This window comes from Chlorocebus sabaeus, chromosome 7 (genome assembly GCF_047675955.1).
Source record: "Chlorocebus sabaeus isolate Y175 chromosome 7, mChlSab1.0.hap1, whole genome shotgun sequence".
In the NCBI taxonomy this organism is placed as follows: Eukaryota; Metazoa; Chordata; class Mammalia; order Primates; family Cercopithecidae; genus Chlorocebus; species Chlorocebus sabaeus.
In genome coordinates this window covers 28,468,840-28,483,305 of record NC_132910.1, presented here as the reverse complement: position 1 = coordinate 28,483,305, position 14,466 = coordinate 28,468,840, and the positions used below count along the sequence as shown (strand labels likewise).

Sequence of the window (14,466 nt, the reverse complement as noted above, 5' to 3'; positions counted from 1 at the left end):
ACATTTTGTATTTTAGTAGAGATGGGGTTTCCCCTTGTTGGCCAGGCTGGTCTCAAACTCCTGACCTCAGGTGATCTGCCCACCTCAGCTTCCCAAAGTGCTGGGATTACAGGTGTGAGCTACTGTGCCTGGCCTATTTTGCCTTACTGTTAGTAATTCATTGTTTTTATTCTCAGGAAATAACGTAAACTCTGTATAATACTATCAGTCAATTTTTGAGTTTTAGGAATTGCACGTGGTGTCAATAAATGACTTAGCGTTCTTTTAGAGTGCAAGACAATCAATTAAATGCATGTACATTGCATTGTATCCTAGTATAGGACATATAATATTAGCATACACACTATATGTTAATTATAGACTCCAACCACTCCAGCTTCCCCTGGGAAGAGTATTTTCCCCACTGCCCAAAGGTAACTAGGCACAGGACCAGTGTCCAAATGCAGCTGATGCTCTCTTCATTGTATATTAGCTGTTACTGTACCATTTCTGGAAGAGTTTTCTAAAACAGCACAGGAATATTGGTGAGGAGGAAAACATGCACTTCACTTAATGAGCAACTATTGTGTGGCAGGCCCCAGAATGGGCACTTCAGAAAAGCAACAACAAAAAAAGATACTGCCCCTTTCCATTCTGGTCAAAAGGCAAGCACATAAGTAGGTCATTCAAGTAAAGCATAGTAAATGCTATGACAGAGCTAAGCACAGAGCCATGGGAATATAGGGGAAGAGCTAGAACTCTCTTTCCTCAATTTCAGACTCACTAATCCAACAGCCTGCTAGATGTCATTAACTTCTCAATGCGTTAAAAATAGAACTCAGAAACCTCCCCATCCAAATAACTGTAGCAGATGCTGCAGGTGCCCTGTTCAGTTTCTCTCTGGCCTCCAGATTCTATTCCTCCTATATGTGAGAACAGCCCTCAGCCAGTAATTGAGGGAGTGGACACATAAGGCAGCTCTCTCCTTACTCAGGTGGGATAACTCAGAGGCAGGAGAATTCTGTTGCAAGTTCTGCAGTGGTCTCATTGAATCTTTATCCATTGAGGGCCATTATGGTAAAAATGAGTCAAGTGGAAGCCCCTGGAAATTCCTGCCCTTACCAGTATTGGAAACCACAAGTAATACCTTATCCCTGATGGAACTTCAGAGATTAGCTTCACCATTAAAGATGTGACAAAAAGCAAGGGTAGTCATACCTCTCACTCCCCATTCAATTTGCCTCTTCAGCCTGTACAAAGGTTGGAGGGATCCTAGAGAATAACCACATGTTATCAAAAACTTTATTAGGTGACTCCAACTGCGGTTGATATTTAGATGTCACCTCATTTCTGGAACAAATCAAGAGTCCCTGGCACTTAGTATGCCATTATTGACTTGCAAATATTTCTGTTTCCATACTAGTTTGCAAGGACCACCAGAAACTGTTTGTTTTTACCTGAAGTAGCCTAAGAACTATATCAACAATCCTATGTTCTGCCATAATATAATCTCCAGAGATTATGATAACCTTGACAGTTCACACAAAATCACACTAGTCCACTGCATTGATACCGTTATGTTGATTGGATCTGATCAGGACCTGAACAGGAAGTGGCAAGTATTTTAGATTATTTAATAAGACCCATGTGAACGAGAGAATAGGAAATAAACCCCCATGAAAATTCAGAAACTCATTACCTCGATGAAATTTCTGGGGGTCACATGGTATGGAACATCTCAAAATATTGCCACCAAAGTGAAAGATAAGTTGCTGCACCTTGCAAAGTCCCCCAGTAGAGAAAAAACACTAGGTAGACCCATTTGGATTTTAGAGGTAATATCTCCTACATTCGAGTGAGCTACTTCAATTCCCATTTACAAGTAATCTTATTAAATCAATAAAGCTGCCAGTTCTGAGGGGGACCAGAGCAAGTATAGACTGAAGTGTAAATTGCTCTTCTTTATAACCCAGTAGATGCAATGATACTTGGCATGTCTGTGGCAAGTAGGATGTTGCAGGAAGTCTCTGCCAAACAACAATTGGAGAATCATAATGTAAAACTCAGGGTTTTGAAGCCAATCTATGACTCTTCTCAAGATAACCATTCTCCTTTCCAGAAACAGCTCCAACTTGATACTCGTACTGAATGCCTTACGTGTAGCCTGAGTTTTCCATTATGAATTGTATGCCCTTCCTAGCCATAAAAGTTGACTGCATAAAGTCGAGTGTGCACAGAAGCAATCTACCACCAAGTAGAAATAGTATAAAAGAGATTGACCTCGCACACATCCAGAAGACCCAACTAAGTTACCTAAGTAGATGGCTTTACTCCTTCAACATCAACTCCTGGCCCTTCTCCTTCAATCCATACCTGTGGCCTCACTAGGAAGTTTCTTATTACCAGTTGAATGAGGAGGAAGTTCAGGCTGTATTTACAGATGGTAAGACAGTATTCTGGGGCAAACTGGAGTGGACAGTGCAGTAGCACACTTCCACTCAGGAGTGTCTCTGGATGGTGGTAATGTAAAATATACCCAAGCCCAGAACTTAAAAAAATACACTTGGTTATCTACTTTGTCTAAATTCAGAAATAGCTGTAAGTACGGACTTACTCTGATTCATGGGCAGTTTCTTAGCGCTTAGCTGGATGTTCAGGGACTTGATAAGAATAGGATTTGAATATTGGTAAGAAGAGGCCTGGGAAAAAAGTGTGTGGATACGTCTCTCATAATGGGTACAGCATGAAGACACTTATATTTCATGTGAATGCCCTCCAAAGAGTATCTGCTATAGAGGAAGCGCTCAATAGTAGTGTAGAAAAAGTGTCATATTCTTATATATCACTCAGCCTCTTTCACCAACCATCATACAGCTCACTGAATGAACCCATGTATAAAGTGGTCACAGGATCAAGAATGGAGGTCATTCACAGGCTTAACATCACAGGCTGACCTGGATACTGTTACTGAGGAGTGCTTAAAGGACCAACAGCAGAGAATAACAGCACTGAGCCCCCAGTATAGCACTATTCCCTAGAAGACCAGCCAGCTACCAAGCACAGACTGATGACAGTGGATCCCTGTATTATAGAGGAGGCAGAGATTTGTCCCCACTAGAATAGACATGTGTTTTGGATATGAATTTGCTTACCTTGTTTGTGGTGCTCTTGCAAATATAACCATTTGCGGACTTTCAGAATGCTTTATTTACCATTATGGCATTCCAACATTGCTCCTAATCAAAGAATTCATTTCACAGCCAAAGAAGTGCAGCAATGGGCTCATTCCCATGGAATTTGCTGATCTTACCATAGACCCCCACCATCCAGAAGCAGTTGGCTTAATTGAATGGAGGAATTGCCTCTTGAACTCCTTGCAATGCCAGTTGAGGAATGGAGTTCTGTTAGATTGAAATACACTTTGAATCAGCAACCAATAGGTGATGCTGTCTCTTCTATTACCAAAATACAATGGTCCAAGAATCAAGGGGGTAGTGGAAATAGAGATCTTCAAATATTTCACCTCATGACCACTCACAGAAGTTTTGCCTTTCATACTTACAATTTTTCATTTCTGTTGGTTTTTTGGAGGCCTTGGTTCCCAATGGCAGAATATTTTTGCCAGGAAACACAACAATGTCTGCACTGAATTGAAAGTTGAGACTGACACCTGGCCCTTTTGGGCTGGGATGATTGCCTCCAAATTACTGAGGAAGAATTGAGTTGCTGCTACACAATGAAGGTTCTGTGGACTGTGTCTGGGACCAGGGAGAAACTATGTCTGGTATTCTCTGACGAACCTCTTAGTATTTCCATGTACAATAATGAAATTTAATATAAAACTATAGCAATTTAAAAACTGTTAGGGACAACTGAATATTCACATACTCCAGTATTGAAAGTTTGGATCACACTACTGAGCAAAGAACTCCAGTAAGCTGAGTTGCTACCTGAGGACAAATGAAACATAGAAAGGAAGAAAGAAATGATAAATATCAACTATGGTCTTGTGGTCAGTTACAAAAAAGCTTTGGATATTTTCATCCTTGCTTACTATGTATGTATTTGTGTGTGTGTATGTATGTGTGTGTGTGTGTGTGTGTGTGTGTGTGTGTGTCTAGAAAGAGAGAGAAAAACTATTTCCCTCTCTCCTTCTTTCCCTTATTATTTTAAACAAATTTGTCTAGAGGTTAATGGTACAAATTAGTCTTTAGAAGAAGAACATTCAGGTGAGACTGTGACTGAATTTGAGGAGTAACTGACATGCTACAGAGATGGGTGGCATGACTATCCCAGAAATTGATTCAATGAGTATTAGCACTTTGTATCTTTTCATTTTGGGAGAAGGTAAAAATGTCTTCATTCATATATAGGATAGTTGAATCTTGGGTGGAAATGTAAAATTCTTTTTGTTGGTGGTTAGAAGATTGAATACATATAGTTGGGTAAATATGGATGCTGAGTAGCCAAGAGATAGACTGTGTCAGTTACCAAGCCATTATCTTTCAGCTGAAAATGCACCCTTCTGAACTCTGCATGATAATGCTGGTTCAGGAACTCTTCAAATCACATTTCTGCTTTGCCAGCTGGCTTCCGGTTAGGTACTGCTGTTAAGAGTGTTCTAGAAGGATACTGAAGGCGGGGAGGAGGGTGAAGGGACTCTTACATGTTTTCTCTATCCCTGCTTTTTATGTCTGTGAGCCTTACCATAGCATTATTTCTTCACACTAGTAGACACATTATTTTCTCTCATAGCGGCAGCTTAACTCAGTTTGCAGTTTTTCCTGTAGTTGCGGAACCATCCTCATTTTGTCCCACCTCAGAAACAACAGTACCAGGTGAGCAGTGCTTCATCTTCTGGTATCCGAATTTCAGCACCATGGGACTGTACTCAAGCTTCTAAATTTTAGTCATTCCAGTGTCTTTATTCCATCAGCCTCAGTGTGGCAGCTGCTTCCTGCAATTGCTACTTCCAATAATAACTTAGTGTTTTCCTTTTGTCTTTTTGGTTACCTAGTTAACAACTTTGTACCTGGTGAACAATTTCTTCCTTTAAATTATCTTAGTGTGGTTTCTATCTCCTAATTGGATGCTAATTGATACAGATACCCTCCTAGGAGTCCCTCCTCTGCCCCCATGCCCTGGTCTAGGTTGGAAATTTCTCTCCTATTATACTACCATTAACAACTTCTAGCACAACCATTATCACACGTCCCTGCTAAACAAAGAACTCTATAATCACAAATACATTCCTAAATTATTCATCTTCTCATCTCCATTTCCCAGTATAATGCCTAGAAAATAGAGACATTCAATGAATATTTATTGAACAAATGAAAGAATGATTCAGGAAGATTCCCTGTGGGTAGGGGACAGAGGAGAGAAATAGAGGTAGCCAATAGACCAGTGTTTCACCAACATTTTGATTTCAGGATTCTTTTACGGAGTGACATACTGGTCTATGTTTAATAAGCAACTTTTTAAAAAAACTCTGATTCATAGCATTTGCTGTTTTCTGTTTCGTAAATACGTACCTGTGGCCAATTTCAAGGCACCAATATGATGTCATTGAATGCAGAGTTGGAAAGAGACATATGATTGGCTTTTGTGAGCAGGACTAGCCAGCTCCAGCACACCACTGCCTCACTTCTTAAATGCCACTGAGGACCTCAAAAAACTTTAGATTATGTAAATAGTATATATTTACAGCATTTAAAATCAGAACTGAGAAATTCTTAAAATTTTAAAAATTAGTTTTATTAAAATAATAATACCCCAACTACTTGTTAACATTTTTTATAAAGCATAACTATATTTTCCAAGAAAAAAAAATTAGAAGAGAAACATTGTTTTACATTTTGGTACATCTTTTTAATATCTGGAATAATACAAGACAACTGGGCTGGGTGAGGTGGCTCATTCAGCGCTTTGGGAGGCCTAGGTAGGAGGACTTGCAGCCAGGAGCTCAAGACCAGCCTGGGCAACACAGTGAGATCTCTATGTCTATGAAGAAATTATTTTTAATTAGCCAGGCATGGTGGTGTGTACCTGTAGTCCCAGCTACTCAGGAGGCTGATGTGGGAGGATCGCTTGAGCCCAGGAGGTCAAGGCTGCAGTGAGCCATGTTCACACCCCTGCCCTCCAGCCTGGGTGACAGAGTGAGGCCTCGTCTCAAAAAATGAAAAAAGATAACTGGGTTCTCATATCTACTTCTGCATTTATGCTGTTGTGATATGTGTTTTTATTTCAATATATGAAGAAAATCTGGCCCCACACAGATATTGTTAGTAAACAGAGGAGTGGCCCTTTTCACAAGATGTCGCTGAAGGTGAAGAAGGAAGCTCCTGCCCCTCCTAAAGCCAAAGCCAAAGCCAAAGCGAAGGCTTTGAAGGCCAAGAAGGCGGTGCTGAGAGGCATCCACAGCCACAAAAAAAGAAGATCCACACATCAACCTCCTTCTGACAGCCCAAATCACTGCAACTCTGAAGGCAGCCCAAATATCCTTGGAAGAGCACCCCGAGGAGAAACAAGCTTGACCACTCTGCCATCATCAAGTTCCCACTGACCACTGAGTCTGCCATGAAGAAGCTAGAGGACAACACCACACTTGCGTTCACTCTGGATGAACCACAATGAAAGCCCACAAGCACCACCTCAAACAGTCTATAAAGAAGCTCTATGACACTGGTGTGGCCAAAGTTAACACCCCGACCATGCCTGATGGCGGGAAGAAGGCATATATTCAACTGGCTCCTGATTGCAGTGCTTTGGATGTTGCCAATGTAATTGGGATCATCTAAACTGATTATGGCTGGCTAATTCTAAATATATAGATCTTCTTCTTCTTTTTTTTTTTCTTTGAGACAAAGTCTTGCTCTTGTCCCCCAGGCTAGAGTGCAATGGCGTGATCTCGGCTCACTGCAACCTCAGCCTCCTGGGTTCAAGCGATTCTCCTGCCTCATCCTCCCAAGTAGCTGAGATTACAGGTGCCTACCACCATGCCTGGCTAATTTTTGTATTTTTTAGTAGAGACAGGGTTTCACCATGTTGGCCAGGCTGGTCTCGAACTCCTGACCTCAGGTGATCCACCCGCCTCAGCCTCCCAAAGTGCTGGGATTACAGGCATGAGCCACCGCACCCGGCCTAAATATACATATCTTTACGCCAGAAAAACAAAAAAGAAAGAAGAGGGAAGAATGTGTAATTTTAGTGGCCTTTTCAGATAATTGTGGAAATTTTTCTTTGACAAATTAAAACTCAAAAAGTAGTAGTTACTTAAAGGGTAATTATAATGTGGAATCTGAAACCATACAGTGAACTTTAATAACCCTGTTACAATGAGATCCACTGGTCTATCTTGCATTGCATTTTGAGTGGCTCTTTTTACTCATGCATTGTTTTACAAAATAAGACTTTACAAAGTCATCTGCAATATATTGGTTCACTGAGCTGTACAGATCTTCCAAACATTGACATACTTCATTAGATAATATAAAACATTATATCCACTAATATCGCCACTGATCTCAACAGCAAAGTGTTAAAAGTATTGACAAACTATCAGGCTCTTAGTGGTGGGCACGAGTTTTCCAAAACTCTAATTTTCACTCAAATTTTAACACTGGCAATAAATACTGTATTATTTCAAGTTTTTTTCCTTGAAGTGATAGGCTCCTTCATGTACTTTTGAGATGATGTCTGCCAAATATTCAAGTCTCAACAGCCAATTTTTGTGCCAGCCATTCTCACAAATGAAAATAATATTCCGTGAAAGCAGCAGCTAGTTCAGCTTGTGTCTCAAACAATTGCAAAAGCGTTTTTCCTGGCAATAGCTATTGTATGACTGTATGTAGCAGATGCGCGTTACGCAGACTTCCTTTTTTTTTTTTTTTTTTTTTGAGATGGAGTTTTGCTTTTGTTGCCCAGGCTGGAGTGTAGTAGTGGGATCTTAGCTCACTGCAACCTCTGCCTCCCAGGTTCAAGCAATTCTTCTGCCTCAGCCTCCTGAGTAGCTGGGATTACAGGCGTTCACTGCTACGCCCAGCTAATTTTTTGTATTTTTAGTAGAGACGGGGTTTTATCATGTTGGCCAGGCTGGTCTCGAATTCCTGACCTCAGGTGATCCACGCCCTCATCCTCGGCCTCCCCAGACTTTCCATTTTTTTACATAGAATACTTTTAAATGTGTAACCAAGGTCGAGATTTATAAAATCAATAATTTTATGTCTCCATCATGGATATTTTTTCTTTCTTTCTTTCTACTTAAGAAAACAATATTTTTGCCTTAGGCGAGCAGATTTATGGCCAACATGGTGAAATCCTGTTTCTACTAAAAATACAAACATTAGCCAGGCATGGTGGTGGGTGCCTATAATCCCAGTTACTCGGGAGGCTGAGGTGTGACAATCACTTAAACCTGGGAGTTGCAGGTTGCAGTGAATTGAAATCACACTGCACTCCAGCCAGTGTGACAGAGCAAGACTCTGTCTCAAAAAAAAAAAAAAGTTTTTGCTTTGGCTTACAATTATTTATTTATTTGTTTGTTTGTTTGCTCTTCTTATAGGACCTTTCTTCTGCTTAGAAATCAAGGACATTCTATTTTTGTGTGCGAGACAGACTCTCCCTCTGTTGCCCAGGCTGGAGTGCAGTGACGTGATCTCAGCTCACTGCGACCTCTGCCTCTAGAGTTCAAGCAATTCTCATGCTTCAGCCTCCCGAGTAACTGGTATTACCAGCGCATGCCACCACACTCAACTGATTTTTGTATTTTTAGTGGAGACGGTGTTTTGCCCTGTCGGCCAGGCTGGTCTTGAACTCTTTACCTCAGGTGATCTGCCTACCTCGGCCTCCCAAAGTGCTGGGATTACAGACATTAGTCACCACGCCTTGCCAAGCACATTCTTAAAACTTTGTTTTTACTGCCACTGCACTAGTAACAAAATACAATGACTTCTAGTATGGTCTGGTGCCACTGCCTTGAGTAGTACTCAGATGCCAGCATTTTTTTTTTTTTTTTTTAAGAGACAGGGTCAGTCTCACTGTCTTGCCCAGGCTGGTCCCAAACTACTGGGCTCAAGTGATCCTCCCACCTCAGCCCCCCAAAGCGCTGGGATTACAGGTGTGAGCCACCATGCCTGGTCAATGCCAGCAATTTTAACCACCATTTCTTTACACCATTAGTACAAATGTCAATGAAGTTAAACAGTAAAAGATCATACCATCTTAGTATTATAGTAAAAATAATTTTGGCCTCACAGACTCCAGAAAGTATATCAAACTCACATAGACCACTCAAAACTGCTGCTCATGACAAATGAAAAAATACCAGGCCACAGTGGTCTTCTGAAAAGTTTGCATGTGAGTCAGGACCACATAAATGTGAAAGATTGGACCTTTCTCTCCTGTTCTAGAAAGAGATTTCCCCAGATCACTATGATGGATACAGAAAGGAAAATAAGAAAGGGAAGGAAGAAAGGAGGATTTATTGAACGTTATATTAAACAAGACACTCATATCAATGGTCCCCCCTGGGGAGGCAGCACCCAGCTACCATGATCTACCATGAGACCATGCAGACCCTCCATAACACCCACCATCCTCATCATCACCTAGCTGTGACTTTGGACTGAAGACATTCAATATAGTGGCTCATAGAAACCAGGATATTATGAGGACATTAATGCAAGAGCTCTTCCAAAACCGATATTATCCAGAGAAATCAGACTCTTTCTCTTCAAAATTTAAAAAAGCAAATATGAAAACGAACCAGCCAGATGCAGATGACACACAAGATGAGAGGGGAAAAAAACACTTAGAGAAAATGAAGGTAGTCTCAGCTATGACGGGTCATCAGCACACAAAAGTTGTAAGATGAAACTATAAGAAGGAGACATGGCTGGGCACAGTAGCTCATGTCTGAAATCCCTAACAATTTGAGAAGCCAAGACAAGCCAGTGGCCTGAGCCCAGAAGAAGTCTTCAAGACCAGCCTGGGAAACATGGAAAAACACTGTGTCAAAAAAAAAAAAAAAATGAGGGCTTAGAATTGCAATGCCAGGCCTTAGCTTATAGCTGATATTCTTTTTGTCTATGTATATCTTTCTAAAAACCCACTGTTAAAAAACAAAACAAACAAAACCTTGAGTGAGCCTCTTGGTATTCAATGGCATCTAAATCATATTTACTGGGAAAGGCAACCTGCCAGGTGCTTTCACATCAATATCTCAGTTTTAAACTGTTATTTTTCAATTTAAGCATGTGTACCGATAATGGCTCCAAACATTAGGTGTGATAGGAGATAACAAAGCTGACATGGTTTTTATGTTCCATAATCCATATGGAGGCCACAAGCCCAAGGGAACTGTGTAGCTGAAGAATTTGTCGATATTTCGTCCTCTTTCAAAAAGAGAAAAGGAATTGAACTACATAGCATTAGGGCGATAAAGAGGAGAAAATGGTGTATCTAGTTGGGAGCCTCTTAGTTACAAAAACCAAATCCAGTTGAATTACGTGAAGCAAACAAGGAGAATTTATGATATGACTGCAGAGGTATCTGATGGAAGCATAAGGGACATGTGGGCCTCAGAAAGAGCTATGCCTGATTTCCTCTGTGCCTCCCATTTGTGTTTCTCTCTATGTAACCATCACATTCTTCTGTCCATGCACCCCAGCTTACTTTGTTTCCCTGCCTGCCTGGCAGAATAAGGCCACACACAGCTCCCAAGTTTGTGGATTACTGTTCTGTCTCATAGGGAAACTGAATCAATCTCCCTCCTTCTCTTTCTTCATCCTTGCCTCTACTCCTTATCCACCTCAATTTCAAATTTGTAGAGTAAGTGCTCAGATTGGTCCAGTGTGGGTCAGTAGTCACTCTTGGTACAATGAGCTGCAGCTGGGAGGAAAAGTCAATGAACCATTTTATACAAAATGGAAATGATGATGTGGTAGTGTGGGGTTGGGGAGGAGTTGGTCTTAGCACCGTGGATCACCAGGAGCTGGTAGTTGAGTAGGGGGATCCTTATTAGTTGGCTGATGCCGAGGGATGTCCACTGCAAACCATGAACAATTTGTCTTCCCACATTAGGCAAAACAACTCTTAAGTGATCCCAGATAGATGGGGCTCTCTCTCACGGCCTTGGAAAAAGAAATTCCAGATCCTACCCCTTGGGTGGGCAGGAAGGCGGGCAGGCAGGCAGGCAGGCAGGCAAGCAGGCAAAAAGTTAGCTTGCTGTTGCCTGACAATAATATCAAAATGTGTTTTGATAAATCTCTTCTTTTTCAGATCTCTCACTGCCCAGTGCTTTATGGTTCTCAGAGCCCACTTTTGTCACCCCACCAAGGTCTGCCATACCCCACACAATACCCCGTATTCCAGACCTGTTTCTTTCCTTTCACTCAAGCAAAATGTGTTATGTATTATAGTCTTTTTCTCCATTAAAACAGCTAGAAAAGAAACTTATGTTACAGCTTTAATAGTCTGATACTTTTGACCATTCTAAATAAGATAAATGTTTACTAGACATAATTTTTTTTATTTTCAAGAAGTGGTTCTAATGGTAGCAGCCAACTTAAAAAAAAAAGATAACATTAAGACAGGTTGTCAGTCCCCACACTACTGACAACGCAAACCTTTTCCTGTAAAATAAAGCACTTGGCCTTTCCTTCTGTTTTTTTCCCCCAAACTGGCAGTCTTATCTTTTCCAGACCCACTTGGCAACTACTGTCTCTGTATTTTCACATTGTAGCCATCATACTGTGTTCTTTGCATAACAAATAACATTATAAACCAGACGCAAGACATGCAAAGTCCTACAGAGTCTGCATTTGTGCAACACCTTCCAATACTCTAGGTAATGAACAAATTCCATTTTTAATAAGCTCTCTGGGAACTTTCAATGATGAGAGTTTTCTAAAATTTGTGGTTTGTGTTCTCTTAAGATGCAAATATACAAACATCCAGTAAGAAGTGTTTTTTTTTAAAAGGAAACTTTGGTATTTACATATTTTTAATATGTATTACTCACACTTTCAACTCCCTTTTCATTGAAGAGGTTGTAAATCATCCTAGAAACTGACCTACTTAATCTAAAATTCTGTCTGTAATTATAGTACAGTAACTAGGATGAGATTATAAATGATTCTGTCAGTCCCTCTAGCTCACTCTGTCAGCTGTAAAATCTGTACTCAGAAGATCTTAAGTTTTGAGTCTTTTTTATTTCCCACACAAAAAGGTAGTATGTGTTAGTGGTTAGGCTACGGACTCTGTAACGACTCTGTAACCAGACTTCCTAGGTTTAAATCCTTCAGTCAGTAGTTGGAAGACTTTGGAAAACACGCTTAAGCTCTTTGTGCCTCAGTTTCCTCTTCTGTAATATGGCGTTGATAATATTAGTTACTCATATGGTTACTGTGAACATTAAATAATATGGCAAAGCTCTTAGAATAGCAGCTGGCCATACTAAGGGTTAGTTATTATTCTGCTAACTTGTAACCTCCATTGATTCTTAATTACTGCCCTGTCTTTATCTTTAAATAAGCAATCATCTCTCTTGCAGTTTGGGAGGAAAGGTACATTTAGGAGATGGCTCTAATATTTTAATTTTGTCTCTAATCATTTAATCTAATATATTAACATTTAAGATGGTAATTGAATATTTATGCCTTAGCTAGAAAAGAGTTAAAGGGGAGAATATGATAGCTTGGAAAGAGACCAGCCTGCAAGACTAAAGAGAATGGCCAGGAGGAGGAGTCAGTAAGAAAATTTGCATTGATATTGTTCTTTATCAGGCAGTCACAAACTCATTTGTTGAGATGCATGAATAAGGAACACAATAGCTGAATCAAGCAACACCTTTTTAGAGATTTACTAAGTATGATTGCCTATACTATAAGGCTATCAGTTTTTTTCTATAGAGTTTTTGTTTGTTTGAGACGGAGTTTTGCTCTGTCACCCAGGTGGGAGTGCAATGGCGTGATCTCAGCTCACTGCAACCTTCACCTCCCCGGTTCAAGTGATTCTCCTGCTTCAGCCTCCCAAGTAGCTGGAATTACAGGCACCCACCACCACACCCAGCTAATTTTTGTGTTTTTAGTAGACATGAGGTTTCACCATGTTGGCCAGGCTGGTCTCAAACTCCTGACCTCAGGTGATCCACCTGCCTCAGTCTCCCAAAGTGCTGGGATTCCACCTGTATATAGTTTTTATTCTATAATTCTGTAGGGACCATGGGGAGAGGTTTTTTGAATAAAATGGCTTTCAATGATCACACAATTGTGGGAAAATGCTATCACATACATCATTCATGTAGTTACATATATATTTACCATTCTATTCTGATAATCCATTCCCCAAAGAATATCCATTCCTTCAAGAAATATTAACTAAAAGGTCACATTACAAAACTAGATTGTTCAAGTACTGGAAGTCCTAGCTAAAGCAACCAGTCAAGAAAAAGAAATAAAGGGCATCCAAATTGAAAAGGAAGAAATCAAATTATCCTTGTTTACAAAGGCTATGATCTTATATTTGGAAAAACCTAGAGACTCTACCAGAAAAACTCTTAGAACTGATAAATTCAGTAAAGTTGCAGGATACAAAATCAATATATAAAAAGCAATATCATTTTTATATGCCAACAATGAATAATCTGAAAAAGAAATGAAAAAGTAATCCAATTTACAATAGCCACACATAAAATTAAATACCTAGGAGTTAAACCAAATAAGTGAAAGATCTCTATAATGAAAACTATGAAACACTGATGAAATAAATTGAAGATAACACCAAAAAAAATGGAAAGATATTCCATTTTCATGGATTAAGAGAATCAATATCCATACTACCCAAAGCAATATATAGAGTCAATGCAGTCTCTATCAAAATACCAATGACATTCTTCACAGAAATAGGAAAAATAATCCTAAAGTTTATAAGGAATCACAAAAAAAAAAAGCCAAAAATATCCTGAGCAAAAAGAATGAAACTGGAAGAATTACATTACCTGACTTCAAATTATACTACAGAGCTATAGTAACCAAAACAGCATGGTACTGGCATAAAAACAGACACAGACCAGTGGAATAGAACAGATAACCCAGAAACAAATTCATACACCTACAGTAAACTCATTTTCCATGAAATGTCAAGAACATAGATTAGGGAAAGGACAGTCTCTTCAATAAATGGTGCTGGGAAAACTGGATACCTATATGCAGAAGAATAAAACTAGATCCCTATCTCTTGCCATATACAAAAATCAAATCAAAATAGATTAAAGACAAATCTAGGACCTCAAACTATGAAACTACTAAGAGAAAACATTGGGGAAACTCTCCAATACATTGGTCTGGGCATATAGTTCTTGAGTAATACCCCATAAGCATAGGCAACAAAAGCAAAAATGGACAAATGGTATCACATCAAGTTAAAAAGCTTCTGCACAGAAGTGGAAACAATCCACAAAGTGAAGAGACAACCAACAGAATGGAA

At 39.8% G+C, this 14,466-nt stretch overlaps 1 pseudogene; it reads left to right on the top strand.

The window, feature by feature from the left end:
• Nucleotides 1–6,291: 6,291 nt before the first annotated feature.
• LOC140712076 (large ribosomal subunit protein uL23 pseudogene) lies at nucleotides 6,292–6,983 on the top strand (annotated as a pseudogene).
• The last annotated feature ends 7,483 nt before the right edge of the window (nucleotides 6,984–14,466 follow it).